General features: G+C 45.2%; 1 protein-coding gene across 4 annotated transcripts in view; it reads right to left on the reverse strand.

Annotated features, from left to right (window-relative positions):
• Positions 1-27814, reverse strand: part of DMPK (DM1 protein kinase) — a 751292-nt gene that overhangs the window by 492175 nt on the left and 231303 nt on the right. Inside the window, exon 1 of one of the 4 annotated variants that reach the window (XM_069207735.1) lies at positions 22429-22570. The exons of the other annotated variants lie outside the window; for them this stretch is intronic. The gene's annotated coding sequence lies outside the window, so the exon portion shown is untranslated. Of the gene's footprint in view, positions 1-22428; positions 22571-27814 lie in introns of those variants that run through there. 4 annotated transcript variants of the gene reach the window in all.

Raw genomic sequence — 27814 nt, forward strand, 5'->3', positions numbered from 1 at the left:
TCTTCAGGCGTCCTCTGCTCAACTTAGGGGATCTGGATGTCTACGACACCCTTTCATGTGGTGTTAAGGTTCACTCAACAAATTATGGATTAGGGCTCAATCATCCTGTATTATGTCACTGATCTCAATAATAATAATTTATTGTTCTGGTCATAGAAGAGGCAATGGTGTCCCCTAAGGACTAATCTTACAGCTCTTGTTTTCAGACAAGTGCAAGAGGGCTATGGCTCAACACCTGCAAACCTATGGCTCAGGACTATATGGAGAAGAAAATATATTAAAATTATTTTCAGCTGTCTTTAAAGCACCCAAAGGGACAGAGGAGGTGCAAGTGTCAGTGATCAATGAGCTGAGATCAGACTGTGGATGAGAACCTGCACTCTTCACCTCCTTCTAGTCCCACTAGACCACTCCAGCATCACCAGTTAGGGCGGACTGAAAGAAACAAGTCTTCTCAGCGTATTAAAAACTGCAGGAATCTTGCACCTGAGTCTTTGCATGTGTACATTTCTTTGAGGTAAAGGAATAAATAATGCAATCTCCATGCAAGAAATCTAGATTTGTGCTTGTTTCACCTAATCATCTAAGAAGACTCAGCTCTTGCAAATCTAGCCAGAGAAGGAAGCATGCAAGATGTCAAAAAAGGGCTGAAAGAGGAAAAGAGTATCTATGGATGCCACATACCTTTTGAACTCTTGTTCGTATATGGGGCTGGTTTGTCAGAGGTAGTAGCTAGTCAAAAACCATAAAACTCCTGCTATTCTTTTTGTTCCTATCCGAGTTTATTTTTTTGGATTGTTATTCTGGTTTTTCCATACAAGAAAAGTAACAAAGTAGAGTAGCAGATAGGTTTCATGCATGTAATTGTGGTCTGAAAGAAAGGTTTGAATGTATGAAGTAGTTCGTTCCAGGGATATCTGATTGCAAATTTAGGGTCCTTGCTTATTTGGTCTTGTGGCAACAACCAATATTATTCCTCTGAACGTTGAGGGTTTTCACTCCAGAGCAACACAAAATCCCTTCTTCGAACTCTGCATGCCCTGAGAGTGCATATTAACCTTTTAAAAGAGATGCTCCTCTTGTCTAATTTCACCTGCCTGCCTTACATTAACAGCTTTTCATTAACCCCAATATACATATAGTATTGACTTAAGGGTACTCTAATACATACATGTGGTTGAGTAATAAATTCAGACAGTGTGTATTAAATCTTTGAGGATGTTAAGTTCACCCTTTAGATCACCTGTGGTGTCTGCGTGCACGGTAGAAAACCGTGTAAGATCCTCTAAACAGTTTTTGCTATCTGCTCTTTCGACTGTTAGCTAAACTTGAAGTGTTGTCTCGTTGCCTTGGAATATTATTTTTATGGGATTAAGCTTCTCCGCCATTTTTTGTTTTGTTTTACGGTATACACACATTTTTCCACAAATTAGGGCACTTATAGGAATTGATTCAGGTGTCTCAAAGCAGACAAGGGTTCTTGGGCTGAAACTGTAGTAGTCAGATCTGTGACACTGATGTCGTGGGATGGACTCAATCTGAGCACCAAATTCACCCCTGTAGCCATTGATCCTCTAAGTAGTGAAGGTGACTCACCCCAGGGCTCTCTCAGGGACGAGGTGTAGGGTTAGATAGTCAAAGTTCAACAAACCACCAACATAATCTAATAACTTAGAGCCTGATTTATAATTTGATGGACAGCCCCTCCTCCACCTTGGCGGCAGAGTAAATAAGTCCATCATCCTGACAGACGGAGGTGTCACCTGCCAAATTATGAAATGTCGGTTGGCCCAGCGGACATTTCAAGCATTGACAGGAACCACTGTCATGGCGTTTTTTTCCAATGCATAGTAACTTTACTAGACATCTCCGGCAAACATGATGGAGCCATACAGTTAAAAAAAATTAATTTTCAAAAAGAAAATCCCAAAGTGGGATTTTCTTTTTGAAAATAAAGAAAAAACGTGTCCCCTTTGCCATGGGAGTTTCCTACTATAGCGAGGGGGGAAGTGAGCACTTTTCAGTGCCTCTGACCACCATTTGTTTCCTGGCAGTGATGGCATTAAAATGGCTATTTTTCTGTCAATCCAGAAATAGGGAGGCAAACATACAGCCAAACCTCCGACAGCCCTTACTCTGCTGCACATTTGGAGCAGTTTGACCATGGTGGAGTAGTCTCCGACTTTGTCAAACTATGGTCCACCAAAATTTAAATCGAGCAGGCGGACCATATTAATGGCAGAGAGGGATCTCTGTCACTGTTGTGATGAAGCTCCTTTTCTGCACGTTATAAATCTACTCTCATGGGACAACAGTGCAATGTGCTCTTGTTACACAGCCTCCTCCACGCTGGTAGTCTCTGAGGTGTCCGATGATAACATGTTACAGGGGTTTTAGGAAGTCATTTGTGGGGCTGAATGGGGCTGTCAGAATTTACCCAACCACCCCCCTTCTCTAAGAGTTCAGGATTTTGCTTGCCCCCACTCCAACACAGGCTCCAACTACCTTCTGTGCTGTCAGATCCGTTCTGGTCATCCCGAGAATAAAAGAGTTACCCTTCTTAAAGCCAAGGGAAAAGTGTAACTGTACCAAACAACAACATTTTACCCCCCGCCCCCCCTTATTTTTACTCCCACCTTCACTTTACTGCTAATTCACTCAATGGCTATAATTTGTACTCGATCTTTCTTTAAATGTCTCTTTATTAGTTATTTAACCATATTGACAGCGCATTACAGCTGGACAGGGATACCTCACTGCGTTAACATTGTGCTAAACTTAATGCAATAATGAGTAATGAAACCATACAGTGAGTACATCTTCTGCCACAGTAATGAGTATATAGCTGAGAGTAACCCACTGTTGGTCTTGGGTGGAGTGAAATGATACATACCAGAGAAAAGAAGTAACCAACGTCATATAACTACGAACACAGCTCACATCTAAATGAACGAGGTACAAGCGAGGAAGTAGGGATTAAGGGGGAACATGGGAATGGGGGCAGGTGTATGAGTCCCACTCATGAATGCCTATGAAAAGAAAAAGGGGGGTGGCTGATAATAGATGCAGGGGCATTCAACAGACAATTCACTGATAAAAGGGGAGGGGCCTGGGGCGAATATCATAAGGTCAGTGGCAGGCTTAAGGCAGTTAGTTGAACAATTGTAGTGTCCGCAACCTAGGAGGGCTTAAGCAGGAATTCTCCATTTTAGAGAGGACTTGTGTTAGTGAGTGCCAGATTTGCTGAAAATTGGTCTCCATGTGAGACAGTGCGTGGGAGATTTGTTACACTGTCAGTATATGCCATAAGCATACAAACCACTGGTCGATGGCTGTGTAAGTTGTCTGTTTCCACCTTAAGGCAATGAGTTGCTTTGCTGCATGGAGCATGTAGCTAATGAGCGTCCAGTATGAATACATCATGGCAGTTAGTGTAGTCGGGCGAAGGCCCAGTATTGCCATGTTGTATGTGGCTGGAAGGGGATAGCCCACCACGCCTTTAATGTGACTTAATACTTCCTTCCAGAATGCTGCGAACAAGGAACAAGCCTACCAGATATGACAGAAGTCGCCCTGGTCAGTTTTGCATCGCCAGCACAGTGTGGAAGTCCCCGGGTATATCTGTGCCAACCAAGAGGGGTATAATACTTGGTACATTAGCTTGTATGCAGTTTCCCGGCGGCAGAGATGCGAAACAGTCTGTGGATTGTATCCCGGTGCCTCGGGGAGATCTCCTCCATCACCTCCGAGTTCCATGCAGAGTGATAAGGCTGGGGTTCTACTGGAGCAGAGCACTGGCGCACTCCATAAGTGTTGAAATTAGTCCTCTCGAGGCAGTATAGGGGCGCACTAGTGTTTCAAATAGAGTAAAAGGATGGATAGACGCAGGGTATATAGCGGGATGGAGTAGCCAGTGTTAATTACTATAGATGATTTGAGTCTAGGAGGGCATATTCTTCCTTACTTTGGGCGAAGGTCTTTACATTGGGCCCCGTAAAAAGGTCTCCTATTGTCCTGCAGTCCCTATTAGTTCAGTCCTGGAATGCATGTGTGGAGAGGACCGGAGGAAATTCTGGGTTACGGGCAATCGGGGTGTTTGGAGAGGGGAAAGGGGTGAGACCGTGCCTCACAGCTATTCTGTCCCAGATATTCAGCACCCTCTACGTGGGTGTAGCTAAGCATGCACTACGTGGCCTGGCATGTTTTGGGAGCCACGCAAGTTCTCACAGGGGTCTGCAGGCCACTGCACGGTCCATGTGGAACTAGTGGCACTCGCTTTCGTGTGGTCCAGGCAGTTAAGAAGCGTATGTGCACTGCCCACTAATACTCGAGAAGACTGGGACACACTAAGCCTCCTCGATTGCGTGACTGCATCAAGAGTGCTTTCGAGATTCTAGGCTTCTTATTGTTCCAAATAAATCCTGTTGTAATCTAGTAATGTCATTCTGTGGGATAGGTGTAAGTGAGGTTAGGAACACATAGAGGACCCTCGGCAAGATGTTCATTTTAATGATGTTAATCTGCCCTAGCCACGAGATATACAGAGGACGCCACCGGGGGATGTCTTCTAGTGTGCCCTTCTGGAGGGTGGGCCAGTTCGCTGCTGTCCATGTGCCGAGGGTAGCTGTAAAATTAAGGCCCACAAGTATCAAATCATGTTTGATTCCCATTTAAAAGGTACCAGGCTTTGTGGGTGTGGGAAATCCGACTTCGGTATCGTGAGGTTCAAGAGGGACGATTTGGACATATTGCCTTTGAAGCCAGAGGCGGTTGCAAATCTGGCAAGGGCCAGGACAACCGCTGGCGGAGAAAGATCATCTGCAGAGAGATTGACTTTGTGGTCCCACCTGCCAAAGGGTATTCCCACAATCTTTTTGGTTTCTGCAGTGTGATGGTGAGGGGTTCACGGATAGAGCAAAGAGCAGGGGCAACAAAGGGCACCCCTGCCTGGTGCCCCGTCCAATCTGAATTGGAGCAGCGTGAGAGCCATTAACGTGGACCATAGCTGTTGGGGCAGCGTATGATGCTATTATCTTGGTGAGCAGGTTGGGACCCACTCCAATTTTAAGAAGGACAGATTTGAGGAAGGCCCAATTAACCCTGTGAAAGTCCTGTTCAACGTTCAATGACAGCAGAAAAGCCTGTATTTGGAGTCTGTGGACCTTCTCTACGAGGTGTGGAATTTGCCTAAAGTTATCTGCTCTTTGTCTATCACATATAAATCCCACTTGATCAGGGTCTATAAGGCTAGGGAGGAAGCGCTCCACACCCACAACCAATATTTTGGTAAAGAGTTTTGCATCAATGTTGAGTAAGTCTACTGGACGATACGATTGGCAATAGGAGGGGTTCTTGCCCGCTTAGCAATGAGAACAATCTTAGCCATTGCCATGGCCAGGGGGTAAGGCCAGTGTCATGAGTGAAAGATTTAAAAAGGCGGAGGAGAAAAACCCCAAGTTCCAGGGAGAACAGTCTGAAAAAACTAACAGGGAGACCATCCGGTCTGGGGGACTTCCCATGTGGCAGGGCCTGTAGGGCATTCTTGAACTCGTTAAGGGTAATATGGGCATTGAGTTCAGCAGCGTGGTGAGAGTGGAGGGGCTCCCAGTCGCAGTCCTCCAGATATTCATCGATTACTGATTTAGAGACCTCCTCCCTTGTGTACGGAAAGTACAGCGCTTGTCATCCTCGCCAAGCACCCACTCGTCCTCAGCAGAACACAGCTGGTCAATGCATGCTTTTAGCTTTGACTGTCGGAGTCCGCGTGCTGGTAGGGAGCTCATTTTGTTGCCTCCCTCATAAAATCGCTGCTTAAGTGGTAGGAGAGGGTGCTCTGCTCCACTGGACCTGTGTGCCCTAAGTTGCCCTCATAGTAAAGCTAATTGCCTTTTGTGGCGGCGTGTGAGGCGTACCTTGTCCTGTTGTTCCAGGGAGCGAATGTGCGCAGAGAGAGTGTCCTCGATCAACCTGGCCTCTCTTCCTAGCGATGGCTATTGTGGTGATCACTCCACGTATAGAAGCTTTGAACCCGTTCCACATGGTGTGCAGGGAAGTGCTGTGTTCCGTGTTGTGTGCAAAGTAGTGCTGTATACCAGCACGGATGTCATTATGATTGACAGGATCACGTAGGAGGGCCGGATGAAGGTGCCAGTTTAGGGTGTGTCCCAAGAAGTTCAGGGAGGTCGACCACGTCAAGGCCGTGTGTGCATGCTCTGAAATTGATATGTTGGATATTTCAGTGTTGTCTAAGTGAAGAAAAAGAGTGGGTGTGAGGAAGACGTAAGCGATGTGGGAAATCAGTGGTGTGTACATGTCAGTAAAATGAATAATCGCAATGTTTGTTAATGGCGCCATGCACTGACCATACCCAGGTCCTACATGGTTTTCTTCAACTGAGCTGACATAGCACCGGCCCCTTGATAGGCAGAAGTCTGACAGTCTACTAGGGGGTCCCAGATTAAGCTAAAGTCTCCTCGTACCACAATGGCATCCGTGACTCCACCTAATTGGTCACTGAGGACCTTGTGGATGTATGTGTCCTGTCCAGTGTTTGGAGCATATATATTTAGAAGTGTGAGTTTATGTCGGTTCTTGGAGAGGTATAAGGTGAGATAGCGACCTTTGGGGTCCTTCCTCCAGCATACCTTGGTTATGTGGGGGCGAAAAGATGCCTTGCAGAGTATGCCCATCCCTGCAGTTTTAGTTTCTGTGTAAGCCCAATGACGAACAGGGTATTGCAGATGTGCCATTCGTGATCTGTCTATGCCCTGGAGATGGGTCTCCTGCAGAAACACTACATCAGGATCATGCCGAAGTATGTACTTGCTTGCGTTTGTTGGGGGAGTTTAGGCCCCGGATGTTAATGGAAAGTCATTTTGTTCCCTGTAGAAGGGTAGCCATAGTTCAAACCAGGGGAGAGAAAAGCTCCATCTGTGATTGGAATCACCACCCCGAGTCCGTAGGGCCAAGATAGGGAAAAAGATGGTGTAGGCCCTATGGGAAGGAAAGGTATAAAGAGATATTGAGTGGATCCCTGAAGGAGAGGCTGAGTCCGAACAGTGGGGGTTCACCTGTAACAGGAAACAATAATGGAAAACAGGTAAACAATGAACAATGGCCAACATGGCACAACAGCAGGCTCTCTTCCCTTGGAGAGCGGTGGAGCAACACCCACATTCCTCCAGTGGAGTTAAGCTCAAGGAAGGTCGAGTGGAGAGGCCAGTCCATATCAACACAAAGACACAGTATCAGTGGGCCCCAGATCTGTGCCACTGTCAAAGAGCACAGTTTAGGGTCCAGGAAAGCAAGTCTGTGGGCAGGCGGGTCTCCCAGTGGGGATCAAGTGGGGGGAATTAGGGGGAGCCAGCAGCTGAAGTGGCGGGGGACGGTGTGTGATTCAGGCATTGTAGATGTTGAATAATGTCATATTTTACTCTCCTCTGGAAAGCCTCATCCACGCAGGACATCTTTCGATGAGGGCCAGCAGTCACCCAAGTGGGTTTCAGGGGTTTCCTAGGAGAGGGGCCCTCTCCATCTAGAGCAGCTCCCTGGCCCTCCGCTCAGGTCTCAGGATTGCAATGGAGGTCCCAGTGATTCTTCCCATTCAGCACATCCGCAGGCCAATGTAGGGGCCTCCAGTGAGTCGATGGGACGAGGGGTGCAATGCAGGGCCTCCCTCAGCTGCGTCCCCCTCGCATCAGGCGCTCCCAGTACCCCGGCCCTTCAATTTTCCTGGCACCACGGGCCCGCATCTGAGTCAGTGGGGCCGCGCAACCCCAAACCACCCGGCCAGAGCCCCAAGGCACGGTTCCGCCGGAGCAGAAGCAGGGAAGGACACCACAGGGCCCCCCAGCAGCTCAGATCCCCCCGGCTCACTCCTCACGCCGGTTGCAGCAGGCCATGTGTCCCGACCGCTGGCAGTTCATGGTCAAAGCCAGCCACCTCCTAGATTGCGATGGCGCAGAAGCCCCCGAGGTAGAGTAGGCTAGTCGGGCCCCATCAACCATCACCTGCAGTCCCATACTGAGGGGATCAAGTAGTAGCTCCTGCAGCCCCATTTTGCTTCAGATGGCATCAGATCTAATGCATGAGGCCAGAGAACTTGATTTCACCGTCCTACGCAATCTTGAGCTTGGCCAAGCTCCCTGTACTCGATTTGTAAATCATATTTTCACCAAAATTTTATATCAAAAGTTTCATTTATTCTTATAATTTCTTTTAAAATCAGGTACAATTAAAGAGTAAGGGGTAGGTGTACCACACTGCTCGCAAAGTACTAGTTGCAAATTTGCGACCAATAAATGATTTTCTGAACCGAACTATGTACAAATAGTTCAATTAGGAAAATTCAGATTTGAAGTGGGTCGAAATCCAATATACCTTGTTAATATTCACGAGGTAGGTCATAAATTGTGGGTCACTGTGACTGTAGGCCTTCACGGGGCCCGCTAGGGTCAGCAGACAATGTTTATTTTAATAAATGCAGCCCGTTTTCCTGAAATAAGCAAGGTTTACTTTTTTTGGTTTGTTTGAAAGTTGGCAGTGGTCCTTCCAGCAACTGATGCGCACTCTCCCTCAAAAAGGAGACTAAAAAACACCTCTGACCCATCAAAAGAGCAGATTTCTAGGTTGCTAGTCCCAAAACTGAAAAGGGGGTGTGTACCCCAATCCTGGAGTACAGAGAGCTTCTCATCACCACTGAAGTGGAGACCCTGGAATTGGGCAGAGAAATTGTGGCACTCTAGCTGGAAGTTTCAGCCCCATCCTTATACCTAAGTTGCAGAGAGCAGTTGTGTATTCCAACTGTAACTTCTGAATCTAGTTCTTGGCAGTACTACCCTTCTGTTTATTCCATTCAGGCTGGTCCAGCTAAAGTACCTGCCACAAAGTATGAACAGGAAGATGAAGCTATCGGGGACAAAACAAAACAATAGTACAAAGTCAAGGAAGGTTAACCAACTTACCTATCTGTCAACATGTGAGGAGTAGCCCTTCTATACAGCAATGGGTCAGGAAAAGGCTCGGGGAAACATCACAGATTTAAATGGAACCCTGTCTGGCTTTCTTAACACTCCTTAGTTTGATCTACTACAAAGGATCGCTTTAAGGGTCTGGGGAAGCTCCGCAATTCACATCTACTCTTTGACTGTCCCACCAGCCCTCCATCTTAAAAGTACCACTTGAATCTAGCATACACCCATGAAACTCACAGTGGCCATGCCCCATATTTCATAAGTGTTCCACATGCATCCTTTGCAAACACATGCAACATCCATTTTACTCATGGATGGGTGATGGACCCCCCTGCAATGACTGGTAGACCAATTTAGAAATTTTTCATCAAAAGGCCCGCAGGCCACTATCCTTAGCAGGCTTCAGGTAAGAAAGCCTGTTGTATTTCTGCAATCACATCCTTTCCAACACTGTTAGTCGTCTACAGCAGTGGTTCCTGACCTGTGATCCAACGACCCCTGGCAGTCTGCGAGGCCTAATCACTGGTTCTTCAACTGTTTTCCAAAGTTAAATAATATTAAAAATAAAGTATGTACAAATAAGGAAGCAACATTGAAAATTGGACCTTTTTCTGTATTCGATTGTGAACTACACAAACTATTTCAATATTTGAGCATTTGTTTGGTGTATACTAGCTTTTGTATTTTTGTGTATTGCTTTGAGGGCCACATCATAGAAATTGCTTAGATAGGAGTCCCGAGCTTCCAATAATAACTCAGTGGGGGTCTCTGGATTCCAGTAATGATACAGTGGGAGTCCACAGAAGTTAAAAGGTTAAGAGCTGCTAGTCTGCAAGTGAGATGATGGTAATCGTGCTTGACAGAGACCTACTCTGGATCTCAATCTGTGTCACAAAGAGGTGTCAACCGCACCCACAAACATTCTTATTCTGTTGTTAGAATGAAAAACTTAAAGCTTGCTATAGAGATTGTTCGCCCTCTTCAGATCAATGCATGGGAGCTGTCTCTGAACTGTAACAAAAGGGTTTAGGTCAGTCGTAAAAGTGGAGAAGGTTCTTTCATCTCAGGACCCACCTGTAGTGGTTTTGAGAGTAGGTGATGCTTGGAAAACATGAAGACATTAATAACGCATGAGTTAGAAGCTGCCAGTGGTGCATCCCTTAAAATAAAGAAAACTCCATCCGTCAGTGGAAGGAATTTGGAGCATTTCTGCAATGGAGGACGTTACTGAATATTTAAAATAAATATCAATATAATCTGCTTTATTGTGCTTTATTTATGTGCTATTCCGTGTTGTGGCATATTATTTATGTCATGCTGTGCTACTGATATGTGTATGTTACGTATTTGCCAACTGTATAAGTCTCTGCGCTTGCACGCTGTCCAATTTGTGTGTTGCTGCATGTGTGCTGGGTGGACTGGCTCTGCATGGATACACAAGCTGGGCCTCCTGAAGGTGCATTGCTGTAATGCTCATGGAGGCTCGAAAGCGAGAGCTACCCAGGTGTGACTGTTTATCATATGTGCATTCAAGCATTCTAGACATTCAGCTGGGGGCATGTCTGATGTGGTACATATGGGCATGATGATCCTCGTTGGGGAGTACAGGTGAGGGCAGCCCTATGAATTCAAGGTATAAAGGCGTTGTTTTAGGAGTGATCCGTTCCCAGGAGGATGGTCTTCAGATCTGTTTTTAGAGTGCTATATTACTAGCGGATAGGCTTCTGGCACTGTGGTGGTGAATGTGTTATTGTGGATGATAGGGGTATGTGTTCTTCGCCTCACTTGCCAGAGTGAAAACAGGCTACTAGTCTATTCACAGTGGCTTAGATGCCACCAATGCTGGCACAATGCCTTTGATAGATGTGATTACTGGCACTACAACTAATATATCTGCCGCATGTTTCAGCCTCAGGTTTTTTTGACTGATTATGTGGTCACCTTTAAGGAACAGCGTGCAAGTGGACAATACAGGACTACAATAAGGGCACTGCAATTAAGTTATTTTACTTCTGATCATTCTGTAATTAGATGTTTGTCTAGTATTAGTGCAGACTGGGGCACCAACTCCATAAAAATACAAACAGAAGAGGAAGTGTCCAATCTGGAACTCATGGCCATGGGAGCTACAAATCTGACATACATTTGGGAGGCCTTTGCCAGGGATCTCACAAATCAGGTCTACTCGGAAAAAATAAATAAGTGAGGGCAATTGTGACATCCCAATGGCAAACGGATGCCACTCGCAGTGCGTATAAGGAAGGCGGCTGTATGCAGGCTGCTGAGGCAACTGCGCAAATCCCCAGAGGATGGATCACTATTAAGTACCCTCCGGGAACAAAGGAAGCTCCTAAAAAAAGGAACTATGGTCTTTTAAAACCCTCCAGCAAAAAGCATTATGGGCTAAACTGCATTATGGGTCAGGACTATCAGATTCAAAAAGCTTCTGGAAGCTGATTAATTACACTCAAAAAGGTCCAAAAGCTGCCCACAACGCAAACATAAGCGAGGAAGCTTTGGTTGATCATTTGAAATCACACTTCAAGGAAAGTCCTAATGGAGAAGTTGTGCCAGCTCAGTGGGAGAAGAATACCCAGGAATCTGATGATTTGAACTCTTTGGTAATCACAGGGTAAGAGCTAATGAAGCTCATTGGGAAATCACAATGTGACTGTGCACCAGGCCCTAACGGATTACCAGAAGCACTGCTCAAACAGTCAACGAAAAGATGGGTGGACTTCCTGGCCGCAATGTTTAATCATGTTTTGTCAACTGGAATCATCCCGGCTAGTTGTAATGGTTCAATAATTCACCCTATTTATAAGGGAGGGAGGGCTGACTCGCCTAGTAACTACAGACTAATTGCCCTTTTAGATGTGTACCTTAAATACGTTTCTGTGTGCTTACTGCAGCAGTTAGAGTCTTGGGCCATAGATAATGGCAGACTTCCCAAAAATCAAACCAGTGTTATCAAGAACATATGTACCTTAACAAATCCTATGGTGCTGGGTTTGATCATCAACAGGGCAAAGGCAACAGGGACCCCATTGTACTTGTGTTTTGTTGATTTTAAGGCAGCCTTTGACTGTATCCCTCGAGTTAAGTTGTGGGCAAAATAACAGCAATGGGGGCTGCCCTCATCCATCCTGGATGCCATTAGATTACTTTATTCAGATACATGGGTGAAAGTTAAGCTTGGGGATGGCTTGCATTTATCTATGGCAGTCAAATTAACAGCTGGTTTAAAACAAGGCTGTGTTCCAGCACCAATCCTTTTTAATCTTTACATTGCAGACCTCCCCTCAGTGTTAAGCAGTCAGTCTGCCCATTCACCCACACTTGGTAGCCACCGACTATCTAATCTGCTATATGCATACTACCTGCTATTGCTTAGCAACTCCAGAATAGGTATGCAAAAACTGATGAATTGTCTAGGAGGGTGTACAAAAAAAAAAAAATTAGCTGGAAATAAATCAGGGTAATACAAAAATGATTGTCCTCAACCGGAGATCCTCCAATCAGCATAAGTGGCATTTAAATGGAAAGATACTATAGGAAGTGGCCACCTACACGTACCTAGGGGTTAAGATAGATTCAAGAGAAACCTGCGTAAGCCACAGGGAAGTGATAAGGAATAAAGCGCAAGCTTTATATCATGCGTTTGGAATTTTAGCAAAGACCATCTAATGGCATACCCTTAAACCACTAACAGCAGTAATGAGAGCAAAATTATTACCAACACTCTCTCATGGCACAGAAATAATGAGAGGGGTGGAGGAAGCCCTTCAGGACAAACTCAAGGTAAAATCCTACAAGCGATTTTTCCAGTTACCTAGGTCAGCATCCCCGGCCTAGGTTAGACTGGAATTCTCTGTAGTAAGGCAGTCATTGGCTAGACCTGCAGAGTTTATTAAATGTTGCCACAAATTTCGGCACGCCTTAGAAGGTACGCTAGCCAATTTAGTATGTCAGGAAATGAACCTTGAAAGGTGCAATAGTAATTATAAATAGTATTTGGAAAGAAGTATAAAGCAGCTGAACTTGGAAGACTTATGGGATCAGACATTATCTAGTCCAGTATTTAAGAAAGAAGTGAACAAAGCAATTAAGCTACAAAGCTGGCTAGAAGATAGGGAAGAATTAGAGAAAAGATCGTACGGATGGTTGGTTCTTAAATCATGTAAAACATACAAAGAATCATCGATGATGGCTGCACCCTATGCTTTAAAAATTAAACAATGTTTCTTAAGGCTAAGGCTAGGAGAAATGCCGACATTAGATCTCATCCCAAAATGGAAGTAAGAATCTCAAAGAGCCAAAATGCCGCTTATGTCACCTCACAGTAGAAACATTAGGGCATGTGGTCTACATTTGCCCAGCACTGGCTATTCAAAGAAGGAAATTGCTGGAGAAAAAAAATCAATGCCCTAGGGATCAGATCACGTAGACAGGCCCTAACCGAAGCAGTCGATCCAAAAATGAAATCCTCAACATTAGGCTGGTCCAATTTCTTGACATTTTTACTTCCCTCACTGCTCCTGCAAGAATCCTGCGATCCAGACAACTGGGATGCCAATAGAGCAGTCCCTCCATGGAGATAGGGTTGGGATGTATATACTGTGCCGAGGATTAATTGTTTAACATTTAATCAGTATTTGGTTACCATGCTGAAGAAATGTATTGCACTTTCTTGCCAGTTTTGCACATTAACTAAGTTAGTAATTTTTTAAATTCCAAATGGCTTTTATATTCTGCTCCCAGAAACCTATGGCTGCAGACCAAAAAATGCCTAAAAACATGATTTAATGACTGGTTCCCCCATAAGCTTACAGGAGATGAATGATGTTGGGGGTTACCCTATGTCTTGCCATGATCTTAACTTTTATTTTTATAAATGCTTGGTAAAGGCTCTATGGGAGGTAAACAGGTCCAAACGATGTTGGGGGGTGGGGAGGGGAGGGGCAAATTGCGTATTTTATTATGATTTTAAACCATATTTTATATTTAGAAATAGACCCACGGGGTCATCATACTTATTGCATTGATTATGTCTTTTTGCACTGATTATGCCATGTGCTATTTATATGGAGATTTAGGCACACATTATGTAATTGGCGGGAAAAACCGCCTACCGCCACGGCAACAGCCACCAAGAGACTGTCACCGTGGCCAACATCCGTCCGCAATAATATGAACGCAGCCGGATTTTCGCCACAAGAAGGGTGGAAATCAGGCTGTGGTCATACTGGCAGATGGTGTTAAGGTGGCACTACTACCACCATCAGCGTCACGCCAGTAGACCGCCACCAGCCATATTATGATAAATAATATGGCCTGGCGGTGTTCTGCTGGTGGGCGCTGCTGGCGGTAGCAGTGCCCCTTCACATCCCCTGCCGGAAGACCCCCTGGATACAGGGAAGGTGGGTCTCCAACAGGGGAGGGGGGTAGGGGGTGTTGTGTGTGTGTGTGTGGGGGGGGGGGTGGGCGTGCATGAATGTGTGAGTGTGTGCGTGAATGCGAATGTATGTGTAGTGTTGTTTGTGTGCGTACATGCATGTGTGAGAATGCGTGTATGAATGGATATGTGAATGCGTGTCTGCGTGTCAGTGTGAATGTGGTAAGGATGTGTGCATGAATGAATGGATGCATGCGTGTATGAATGTGTGTATGCTTGTGTGAGTGTGTGTATGCGTGTTGCGTATCTGAGTGTGTGTGTGTTGGGGGCTGTGAGATTGGAAGGGGGAGCGTGGATGGAGGCGGGGTGGAGGGCGTCTGGGGAGTGTTTGGGTGGGAAGGGGCCTCCTATCAGTGACAGGGAAGGAGTTCCCTGTCACTGATAGGGCCTACCTCCGTGGTTTTCGCAGTGGTATGAATGCTACGAAAACCATGGCGGTAGGCAGGGTCAAAATGCCTGAGGTGGGACAATAGCCCCCGCCAGGCTGGAGATTCCTATCTCCAGCCTGGCGGCTGCTACCACCATGGTGGTTGGAGTGGTACATTATCGAGTTGGCTTCAGCCAACCCGCCAATGTCATAATGTGGCGGCATGTACCGCCAGCCTGTTGGCGGCACCACTGCCACATTACCACCAACTGCCGGGGTCAAAATGACCCCCTTAATGTTTTATGGTTTTTATTAACTAATAAATTTGATTTGATTGATTGACTGTTGAGAGGCTGTTGTTCAATGATCTTTGAACACAGAAGGAGGGAGCCCGAGGTGATCCTGCATAATTCTTACCAAGTCAGTGTCAGTCAATCTCTCTTCTCTAAAAGTGATTGCAATGAGTTTATGTTTTTTTCGCAGCATAAAAATCAACAAAGATTTTTAAAAAGCAACTTCATAAAAAAGGATTGCCATTGATGGCAAACCATAATGCAAAACCTTAAGTGTCAACATAAGCAGCTTCCCTCCCCTTTACCAAAGGCAAAGCAAATCAGAGAAAGCGAAGTATATAGCTCCTTGGGTGCTGATTATTGTGTTAAAAATGTCAAAAGCGGACAGATGTAAATACCTAAAATATCAGATTATTAAATACTTTGTTGTTTTTTGGCTAGTACCCATTCATCTTTATGGCTCACTCATGCTTCTTTACGGCCCTCTCAAACAAAAAATCCTAAAGCCGGGCCTGCAAAAAACATTCATCACACCTAAAGTACATTTGAATAACATGATGGTTTGAGGCTCCTATGCCAGAGATGGCTCTTCCAAAGGAGACAGACATTGCTACTCCTATCTTTTGTTGCAGCAAATCAGTATTTGCACTTCCCTTCTCTTCTCATTCCGTTTAATGTCTTGTGCACTCCTCAGAGTTAAACAGATTTTCGTCTTTCCGTCTTCATCGCTTCCCCTGACAGGAACAAACTTCTCTTTATTTCCACACATTTTCAATCTGTACCAGATTCCTTCTTGGAACCTAAGATCCGACTTCTCTAAATAGTTCTGACAAATGTGGGGTTTCCTGAGGTGCTTTGACCCTGATCAGAACGCTTCTTGGATAGCATGATTCTATATATGGAGATTTGGGAGCTTTAAGAACGGTTACAATGCAAGAGTTAGTTTTGCAGCTTTGGACTCCATTGATGTCATTTTTATAGGTTCATGGGAAAGCTTAATGTTCTGGCAGAAATGTTTTACCCAGTACATTACTTCAGTCTCAAAGCGATACATACACAGTTAACTGCAACTCATTCGAAGTACCACACAGGTTCTGTGGGTGGTAAATGCCTTCTCGGAGGACATGCTCAAGGTATAGAGCATTTGAAAGTTCAGACACCTTGCATGAGAGAGGTTTTTCTACCATTGCACTCACAACCGAACTGAGAATACCTGGAGATGTATCAAGAATGTATCACTAAGCCTCAGTACATATTCAGACTCTCACAGTACTCCTCAGTGTGCCCCGAATTGCACCATCACTCATTAATCATTAGTGTATGTGTAAATTCAGATTTGCACCATAATTTAGTAATCCTGGTACAACCTCATTTTTGCCCCAAAATTAAGTAATCCTTGATGTAATGCTCAAATTTGCAAAGTCATTCTTTAATCCTTGCAGCATGTTCAGATTTGCAAATCCACTCATTAATCTTAACTGCATGCCCAGATTTGCACCATCACTTTGTAATCCTCAATAAATATTCAGCTTTGCACAGTCACTCAATGCTCCTCAGTAATACTATCCTACAATGATACAAATGAAGGCTAATAGTAGCACATTCACTTAGGAACTTGAGTGCCTCTCCAGTTATGTATCATCGCTCACAAATATTGACTGCGTGCCCAAGTTGACATCCTAATTATTTTGCCCAAAACTAGTTTAAACTTGCTATCTTTCTTCCTGTGACGACCACAGAACTGAGTGAGGAGAGTGAGACACACTGTGTATGCATTTCATCCCCCGCCACGGCGTAGAGTCAGAGCTGGAACTTTGGTCAACTTAAAAATACTTTCACTTCCCTGAACCGGGAGTCACTGCAAGAGAGCAGTGACCACTCGCTATCAGCTCCTTGTGGCAACCGCTGCTTTTCCACCCACTCCTCCGATGCGATGTTGGATTGCTTTATTCTGCCTTCTAAATTGTGCACCAACCACGGCGGGTGTCAAGCACAGGGCCTGTATTGAGAATGGTGTGCACCAGCAATCATTCTGGGAAAGTAATATCCCTAGCGTTTCTCATCATAGTTTTTCAAGTATTTATTTTTTATAATTTCTTAACAATTATTGTATTGAGGCTTGGTGTAAAACCAGGACTACGGGGGCCCATCCATATCGATACCCCTTGCATATACGATGAATATGTAACAAAATACAGTTGTTTCTTTACATCCTTCAGACCCTTCTCTCATTTTTCTCTACCAAACGCATTTCGTGGAGGAAAGCAATTTGGGTGGCATGCCTTCTGAGGTATGTGTGTACTTGAAGGAAAATGGAGAATTATGTGGTGTGGGAGTTAGTCCTCACCAAGTAATACTTCCACATGACCCCAAAGATGGTTCTTGGATTCACACTAGTAATTCTTAGCTCAGTCCTGGTAGTGTGGCAAAGAGCAGTCAGGCTTTACATAGAGGGTCAAGAGTTAAGCATTTCATAGTACCAACATGGACGATAAGGAGGGCCAATGGAATTATGCAGCAAGAGAAGTCAAATTATGTGGCAGGGTTTAGCAAATTATGAGGCAAGAAAAGAGAAATTATGCAGCCTAATGTGGCAGGAGGCATTTACAAACCCACATAACCAGCATGCAGGCGGACTTGCACATCAACAAAGATACCTTCCGGACTTGTATCTTAAGACACCCTTCAGGTAGCATTGTGCTTTCAGCAAAATAATTTTGCAGGGTGCTATGGTTAAGTTCATAGATAAACTAGAATAAGACAAACTACAAGCCCAGCCCTAGATTGCATAATTCAGTTATCTAAAAATCCAGAGTTGACGGTACGCATGTAACATGGACCATTTAGCAGCTATGACCAAGCACAAAGACACGCATGGATGGCTGGATAGAAAATTTAAAACCATACATGTGAACCCTCATTTACAAACAGTGCTAAATTCAATGGCAAATAGATTTATTAACTAACAAATTTAGATACCGGCAGCTGATATATTGGATGACTTGCAGTAGACAGGTAACCACTTGTTCTTCATTATCCTTTTGTAGATTAACGTTAGCCTTTTACTGATGGCAATCTTGACAGAATTACTTACACTTTTACCTATCTCCTTTATTTCAGATAACCTCTTAATGAGGGGCATGGACTTAATGATTTTGACGATTTGACTTATCAAGTGATTCAGCGTGTTTCTTATGTTTACCTGCTGTCGCAGTTTGAATTGAAACAGTAACTATGAAACACAGTTCCAGTTTTCTGTCCTTTTGCACTGCACTACATTTGAACAGAAACATATTCTTTTAAGTTCTTTTACTCTGTAGGGTTATGAAACATTTTCCTTAGCCCAGTTTTACATTTAGCTCCAGACAATAGGCCTCGTATGATACATCTTCATAAAGGGACGGCCATGATCGATACTTGTTACAACCAGTTAGTGGCATTCAATTTCTGAAAACTCTCATCCCTCCTGACCAACTGGACCAACTGCCATCAGCATTAGAGAAAAAAATCAGCCCAGGTTTCCTAACCTCATGAAAAACGGCTTACTTGAAAATTATTCTTGTGAACTTTAGATTGAAAATGAACCAACCGAGGGGTGTTGTCGAGTCACTGAAGATGGCAGATGCTTTTTCGTGAGCTCCATTACAGGGCCCACCAATTTGCAATAATCTAACCTTCAAACCTCACAATTTAACAGCCAATGCGATTGAGACCATGCCCTTTCAGATACTCACCACACCATCGTTGGAATTGGGTGGAAAAAGAGGATTAAGTCAAGGGCTGCTTGTGCCCCCATCGCTGGCAAGTGAAGAGCCATGCATGGGTGACTGGCAGGCTCCAAAGACCAACCTTTAAGGTTGAGAACAGCTTCCATGCTGTGGCCAATTGAACTATGAGATAGGTCTCTGCTTGTGAAGTGAAGTCAGACAATGACATTAGCCATCAATAATGTTTTCATATATGCGTATTCACAGAACTTTTACAGCTTTGATTAATGCATTCAAGTCAACCTAGCTCATAGTGATCACTCAGTAAGTGACATAAACAGAAACATATAGGTGTTAATACAGAGGTAAGGCAATGGAACATTGAGCATTTTGCCTTGCTGTTTTCTTCACCAAAAGTCATTTGATCCAGTACAACAAAGACCATTGACTGTAAATAGGTCCATTTGCTACAAGTAACCTATGGTTAAATGATGGATCATCATCACAACAGTTAAGTAAAAGTGTAAAAGAATTAAGTAATGATATGATGTACAATTTACATCTGGCTATGTCCTACGAGCACTCTTATTTACTCAGAGATTGTTGGAGGCTGGTCTGATTTGTAGTGGGTACCACAGGTACTTACACCTTACACCAGGTCCAGTTATTCCTTATTAGTGAAATATAGTCAGTGTCTAGAAGCCAGGCTGTCTAGATGTAGCTCTAGGCAGATCAGCCAAGGCTGAACTAGAAGACATGCAAAGCTCTTGCAATACCACTGTAGTCATACAGTACTTAAACACAGGAAAGACAATATTCAGTGTTACCAAAATTAAAGGTACTTTCTTTTAGTGACAAAAAGCCAAAAATATCTTAGAGGCTATACTCCCTTAGGAGGTAAGTATTATACATAAAATATATGCTAGTAACCAAAATCAGGTAAGTAAACAGTCATAAAATAGTGCAAACAGTGAAAATCACCAAACCATATACTAAAATAGTGGAATGTGAATGTCAGTTTCCCACCTAGGCAAGAGTACTGTGTAAAGGGGCGCTGGGAGTGTAAGAAAACACCAAAGGTAAGTAAAGTACCCCACCCCAGAGCCCAGGAAAGCAGGAGTAAATTACAGCAAGTTTCCTCAGAACACAGTATAAGTCGTGATAAAGAATTATGCAAAAACCAAGCAAGACTGCAAGACACCAACAATGGATTCCTGAACCTGAAGACCTGTGGAGTGAGGGTACCAAGTCCAAGAACAGCTGAAGAGTCCAGGAGTAACAGGGGCCCCTGCTAACCTGGATAAAGGTGCAAAAGTGGACTCTCCGGTTAGAAGAAAAAGTCAGAAATGCACCAAAGAAGACAGCTGCGGGTTCCTGCTTGGTGCAAGAGGTGTCCCACATCGAGTAGATGCATGCAGGCTTGTTTTTGTTGTTGGATGCTGTCAACAAGCCCTGGCTCAGGCAAAAGACGCGTTTGGTGGGAAAAGGCGCTACCTAGACCATGGAGGGACATGGGGTCTCAACTCGGACTGAGGAAACAGTGGGGCTCTCAGCACTTTGGAGAGCCCTCAGAAGACCAGGCAGCACCCACAGGAGTCCCGGGACACGGGGACAAAGGAGTTGCAAATCGCGGTCGTTGCAGCCCTACACAAAGGGATCCCACGCCACCGGCAAACAACTCAGAGAGCTGAGTGTTGCAGCATAGAGTGCTGGGGACCTGGGCTACGCTGAGCACGAAGGATTCCTTGGAGGAGCGCACAGAAGCCCTAGGACCTGCAAAACACGCGGTGCACAGGGGTACTGTCTGGCTCGGGAGGCAAGCTCTTACCTCCACCAAATTTGGACAGTTGGACCTTTGGATAGTCAGGGTCACTTCGGTCTACCATCTGTGTTCCAGGATCCACACTCGTCGTCAGGAGAGGGGACCCAGAGTACCAGTCATCGCTGCAGAGAGGTGCCTGCTGAAGCAGGGAAGTGACTCCATCACTCCACAGGAGATTCCTTCAGTCCTTCTGGTGCAGGATGATGATAGGCAGTCCTCGGGGCGGGTATGACCTGAAAACTATTGCATTTGCTGGCAGGAGCTGAAGTTACAGAGTTGCAGAAGCCTTCTTGGATACTTTGTTGCAGTTGTAGAGTTCCTGGAGCAGTTCTGCGGTTGATCTGACGGTAGAAGGTGAAGCAGAGGTTGCAGTGGATTCCTGCTGGAATCTTGCAAAACCGAATCTGAGGAAACACCCAGAGGACAGACCCTAAATAGCCCTGAGAGGGTGACTGGTCACCTAACCAGTTAAGCACCTATCAGGAGGGGTGTCTGATGTCACCTGCCGGCACTGGCCACTCAGATGCTCACAGAGTTCCCTGAACATCCTGAAAACAAGCTGGCAGAACCCTGGGACACTCTGGAGGAGCTCTGGGCACCACCCCTGGGGTGGTGATGGACACGGGAGTGACACAGGAGTGGTTACTCCACCGTTTGTACACTTCAGAGCATTTCAAGAGGCTCTGGGAGGATACCCCTCCCATACCTGTAACACCTATTTCCAAAGGGAGAGGGTGTTAAGGAAATGCATTGTTCTGCCTTCCTGGGATTGAGGTGCTCAAGACCCAGGAGGGCAGAAGCCTGTCTGTGCGGTGGCACCAGCTGGAGCTGCAGTGGAAACCTCAGAGAGATGGTTTGGTAGGACTGGGGGTCTATGGTGTAACCCCCAGTACCAGAATTGTATTGGGGGTACAATTTCCAGTTCTTAGACACCTCACATGGCCATATTCGGGGTTACCATCATGAAGCTACATATATGTATTGACCTATATGTAGTGCACACTTATAATGGCGTCCCCGCACTCACAAAGTCCGGGAAAATGGGCCTGGATGACGTGAGGGCACCGCTGCTAGTGCAGGGGTGCTCTCAAACACAAGTACTATGCACCTAGCCTTCAGGGCCTGAAGGTTAGATATATAGGTGACTTATAAGTGACCTGGTGCAGTGAAAATGGCTGTGAAATAGTGTTGTATGTTTAAGTATAGTGGAAGGTTGAGGGGTGGAATGTAGAATGTGGCGAGATGGAACCTGGGGGTTGGAGGTTGAGGCATTCTGATATGGGAGACAGTTGAGAAAGGATGTGTGGACCAGCTTGAGAAAATAAACTTAAGAAATACAAGATTACGTGTGTCCTCATCTTTACATTTTGGCGACGAGGGAAAGGAAGATTCAATGAAAGAAGTAGTGGACTTTCAAAGGTTTGACAGGATGTACTCCAGGCGCACACTACGGAGGAGGTGAAGGAGTAGTACTTCATGCAATTTCAACAGAAGGAAACACATGAATTGAACGAGTGAGCGATATGGAGGCACGGCAGCGAAGGTGGGCTTTCAGTTTTTATTTTATTTTAGTGCTTTCTGTTCCTTCTTCTTCGCTGCCTTTGCCTGCCAGTTTGAACTGCCGTTGTGGGTTTGGTCACGGGCCTAATTTAAACAACGCGCCGCGCGACATCCTTTTCTGGATCCTAGAGCGTGCTGTACATTCTGTGCTCTACGCGCAGTAGCGAATCTTCGCATCGTACCGGATAGAATTTAAGTGGAAGACTGCTGTGTTGAGGATTACATGAGGATTACATTAGCAATATACCTTACTTGTTTGCGCAGCCCTGTGTTGGAGTACACCTGTTTCTTGCTGTTCCTGCCGTCTGTGCTGTTCTCTGCATATTGTTCTGGGCGGAGCCGGGACTTTGTCTTCTAGACATAAACAGAGGACTATCGGATGGTTTCTTCTATTATTGCCACTAAAGAAGGTCTTTAAAGGAAAAATGCGGAAAAGGAACATCGTTGTGACAAATATTCATTAACTTTATGAACAACTAAAGTCACTTACATAAATTTCTTTTTATTTATTTTTTATTTTTTCATATTTTTTTTTTCTTCCCCCTTTTTATATAAAAGTATACTTATTAAAAGGAAAAGGGAGAAAAGATGCAGTTTGAACCTCCTGCAAAGTTTTTACAGAACAAGGGAGAACCACCATTGCATTGGACTAGGTGGAAGGAAGAGTTTTTGACTTATATGAAAGCTATTGATGATGACGAAATGTCACAAGATAGGAAAACAAATATTTTATTACATTGTTTAGGCTCTGAGGGGCAGATGGTTTTCAGAACTTTACCACCAGTACTGTTACCAGATCATACGGAGGGAGAAGTGGATGTTTTCAAGGAAGAGCTAATGAGATTGGAGAAGAGATTCAAACCTACTGCAAGTCTGGCATTAAATAGATTCAAGTTTTATACTAGGGCACAGCATTCTGATGAGACATTTGATGAGTTTTTAACAGCACTACGAGGATTATCTATACATTGCAATTTTGGTGATATGACTGATGAGATGATTCGGGATCAAATTATAGTGCATGTGAAAAGCAGGAAGATCCAAGAACATCTGTGGGTTATGGGGGATCCTAAATTGCAAGATGTAATCTCTACTGCGAAAGCTCTAGAGCAATCTGAGAAGTGGATGAGATCTGTACAGGATGTCGATAAAGTTAATAATATAGAATCTGAAGTGGTGGGTGCAATGATGGGTAGTCATTCGAGTGGTAATCCTGGTTTCAAGAATACTGGTGTGGGTAAGAAATGGGTGAGACAAGATAGGATGGAGAAACTATCCTGTTTCCGTTGTGGTAGTGTGAACCATCTTGCATCGTCGCCCCAATGTCCGGCAGTTGGAAAAGAATGTATGAAATGTGGAAGGTTGGGACATTTTGCTCGGGTATGTAAAGATTTCAAGAAAAGTAACTATGTAGCCAAAGGGAAGATGGCGTGTGTTAGTAGTGGTAAAGATGGTCATGATTGGCTGAAGGTGTGATAATGAGCAAAAGGGCATGGTGTTGTCACTCAAGCATGGGGATGAAATACGGTGCGAACAGATAAAACGACCTAGATGTGAGGTACAAATCGCTGGGAGGAGGCTGGAGTTAATGGCAGACTCGGGGTCACCTTGGACAATTGTTACACAAGATTATTTTAAGCAAGTCTTTGAGGGAATTTGGGAATTGACAGATTTGAAGGAACCAGATATTATTGCTGAAAGTTTTGAAGGGAGGACTATTGATGTGACTGGTTTTGTTGAAACTGGAATCACTTTTAAAGAGAGACGTGCCAATATTAAATTGTATGTTGCAGTTAAGGGGGTTAATGTCCTAGGATGGAGGGACCAAGGAAAATTGGGTGTAATTTTGAATCCCCGGTGTAGTGAACCTCTATTAGTGATAGAGTCCAGGGAGGCAACAGAGTGGATTACTTCTAAGTTTCCACAAGTTTTCACTAGTAAATTGGGCAAATTGATCAACTACAGCCACAGAATTAAAGTCAAGGCTAATGCCAAACCTGTAATTCAGAAACTTAGGAATGTTCCCATTAGTGTCAGAGATGAATTAAAGAAGATCTTGTCAGATATGGTGAATGAGGGTGTGATAGAAGAGATTGAATCCTCTGAGTGGGTTTCTCCGATCGTTTTAGCACGAAAATCTGACAATTCTTTGAGACTGTGTGTGGATTTGAGAGCTGTAAATGTTAACATCATTGTGAATTGCCATCCTTTACCCAAGATAAATGAGGTCATTAGTATGTTGGAGGGGGCGAATATTTTTTCCACATTGGATTTGAGATCGGCGTATCACCAAATTGAATTAACGGAAGATTCTAGACATCTCACGGCGTTTATCACCCCGCAAGGGTTATACCAATTTAAGAGGATGCCGTTTGGATTGGCGTCAGCAGCGTCAGTCTTCCAGAGAGCGATGTTTCATTTGTTTAAAGACATGGACAAATATGTGAAGTGTTTCCAGGATGATGTTTTAATTTTCTCAAAAGATGAAGTTGAACACAAACTGTATGTAGAAAATGTTTGTAAAGTGTTGAGTGTGAATGGTTTGACTTTAAGGGATAAGAAGTGCAAATTTTTCTTGAAATCTGTTGAGTACCTAGGTCATACAATTTCGGGAGAAGGCGTTGTACCAAAACGATCCCTAGTGGAAGCAATAGTAAATGCTCCTGGTCCTGATGATCGTGAAAAATTATTATCATTCACTGGCTTGTGTGAGTATTATAGCAAATTTATTGAGAATTTTGCTACAAAAATGGAGCCTTTGAGGGAGCTTACGCTAAAAGGAGTCCAATATGTATGGACAGAAAAACAGAGTAATGCATTTGAGAGGATTAAGAAAGAGATAATACAGGCGCCTACTTTGAGACCTTTTTGTGTGGGGGCACAATGCATAGTTACTGTTGATGCAAGCATGTATGGGATTGGTGGGGTTTTATCTCAGAGATGTGGGAGAGACAAACGGAATGTTACGTTTGCTTCTCGCACATTGACGGATGCAGAAAGAAGGTATGCAGTAATTGAGAAGGAATTGCTAGCATGCATTTGGGCTGTGGAGCACTTTCGGGACTATATTTGGGGGACCAATTTCATTCTGCAGACAGATCATAAGCCTTTAGTAGGTATTTTATCTCCTGGGGGAGGTTGGAATGCCACTGCCCGTATTGCCAGACTTGTTTCCAGGTTGCAAGAGTATTGTTTTAAAATGGAGTATGTGCCGGGTAGAAGTAATGCTGTAGCGGATTGTTTGTCGCGTCTTCCACAGGATGAAGGGAAAGGTGTGAGTTTTGTGGAAAGGGATGTGGTATCTTCTGTGTCTGGATACATGTCTGCCGAGTTTGGTAGTATACATGAAGATGAGTGGATGAAGTGTGATGAGGAGGATTTAGTTTTCCAAGAGGTTAAGAGATATGTGAGGGACGGTTGGCCAGGAAGGAATTGTATAGCTGCTGAGTTAGAACCATATGGTAAAGTTAGGGATGAATTGCATATAGAGAGTGGGTTGTTGTTTAAGAATGGGAAGTGCATTCCACCAAAGGGTATGCGAGATGTGATTTTGAAACTGGCACATCGTGGTCATCCTGGAATGTCTTCTATGAAAACATTGATACGCACTTGTTTTTGGTGGCCTGGTTTAGACAAAATGGTAGATCGGGTTGTGAGGGAGTGTTGTGTGTGTGTAAATGCAGAGAAAATGCTGAGAACAGAACCTGCTCCCCTTGAACCTATTCCCTGGCCGAATTGTCCGTGGCAGAAGTTAGGTTTTGATGTTTCTGGCCCATTTTCTTCTCTTCCAACAGATACACGTTATGCTTTGGTGTTAATTGACTATTTTTCCAAATGGCCAGAGGTGAAGTTGGTTGCTCAGGTGACATCTGCAACTATTATTGAGTTTTTCAAGGAGGTGTTTTCTAGGGAAGGATATCCGGAGGTGTTGATTTCGGATAATGGCGTCCAACTGACTTCTGGTGAAATGCAAAGTTTTTTTAACCTCTTCTGTGCCTTGGACGAGATGATCTCGTCCAAGGCTACAGTTCCCCTGTGCCTTGGATGAGATCATCTCGTCCTAGGCACAGGGGAACTTGGGGGCGCGCTAGCGCGCCCCCGTGCACCCCCCCTCCCCCCCCCCAGGCGGGGATGGAAGGGGAAGACCTTCCCCTTCCACCCCCGCCCCCCCCCCACGGCAATCCGATGACGTCAGCGCGCGCACAGCGCGCTGACGTCATCTAGTGTTGCCGGGCGCGCTGAAAGCCATTTGCTTCCAGCGCGTCTACCGAGGAGGACACGGAAGGTGAGTCCTCTTCGTTTTTGGGGGTCGGGGGTGGTGGAAACAGACACGGGGGGAAAGGAAAGGGTTTTTCCTTTCCCCCGGTGCCTGTTTTCATTAGATTCCTGCTCCACGATCGCGGGCAGAGCCCGCGATCGTGGAGCAGGAATCTCCACTAGCCACCAGGGATTTATTTTTGTCAATATTTTGGGGGCGACCCCTTGGGCAAGGGTCGCCCCCCCCGGGGGCAATTATTTTTAGTATTTCGCCCCCCCCTGGGGGCAGATCCGCAGTTTTTTCGGCGGATCTGCCCCCAGGGGGGGGCGAAAACCACTAGACACCAAGGATACTGTTATTTTGGCAAAATTTTGGGGGTGACCCCTTGGGCAAGGGTCGCCCCCCCCGGGGGCAATTTTTTTTTGTATTTCGCCCCCCCCTGGGGGCAGATCTGCCGATTTTTCGGCGGATCTGCCCCCAGGGGGGGGGCGAAAACCACTAGACACCAGGGAAAATGTATTTTATTTATTATTTTGGGGGCGACCCCTTGGGCAAGGGTCGCCCTTCCCCGGGGGCATTTTTTTATTGTATTTCGCCCCCCCCTGGGGGCAGATCTGCCGATTTTTCGGCGGATCTGCCCCCAGGGGGGGGCGAAAACCACTAGACACCAGGGATATAGTATTTTATGTTTATTTTGGGGACGACCCCCTTGGGCAAGGGTCGCCCCACCCCGGGGGCAATTTTTTTTTGTATTTCGCCCCCCCCCCTGGGGCAGATCTGCCGAATTTTCGGCGGATCTGCCCCCGGGGGGAGGCGAAAACCACTAGACACCAGGGATTTTATATTTTGGGGGCGACCCCTTGGCCCCCCCGGGGAATTTATATTTGTATTTAGCCCCCCCCCCCGGGGGGCAGATCCGCTGATTTTTTGGCAGATCTGCCCCCGAGGGGGGTTGAAAACCACTAGACACCAGGGATTTATTTTTATTGTAAAGTTTTTTTTGGGGGGCGACCCTTTGGGCAAGGGGCGTCCCACTGGGGGACACATTTTTTAGTATTTGCCCCCCCCCCTCCCCCCCCCGGGGGCAGATTGCCAATTTTTGGGCTGATCTGCCGCCGGGAGGGGGGCGGGGGGGCAAAATCCACTAGACACCAGGGATTTTGTTTTTGTTGTTTATTTTGAGGGCAACCCCTTGGGCAAGGGTCTCTCCCCTGGGGAGTTTTTTTTTTCTGTTTCGGCCCCCCGATGGCAGACCAGTCATTTTTTGGACGATCTGGCCCCGGGGGGGTGGAAGCACACTAGGCGCCAGGGATTGTGTGGTGTGTGTGTAATTTTGGAGGCCCATCTGCCCCCAAGGAGGGCAGAAACCACCAATACGGC

The sequence above is a fragment of the Pleurodeles waltl genome, chromosome 9, assembly GCF_031143425.1.
Source record: "Pleurodeles waltl isolate 20211129_DDA chromosome 9, aPleWal1.hap1.20221129, whole genome shotgun sequence".
In the NCBI taxonomy this organism is placed as follows: Eukaryota; Metazoa; Chordata; class Amphibia; order Caudata; family Salamandridae; genus Pleurodeles; species Pleurodeles waltl.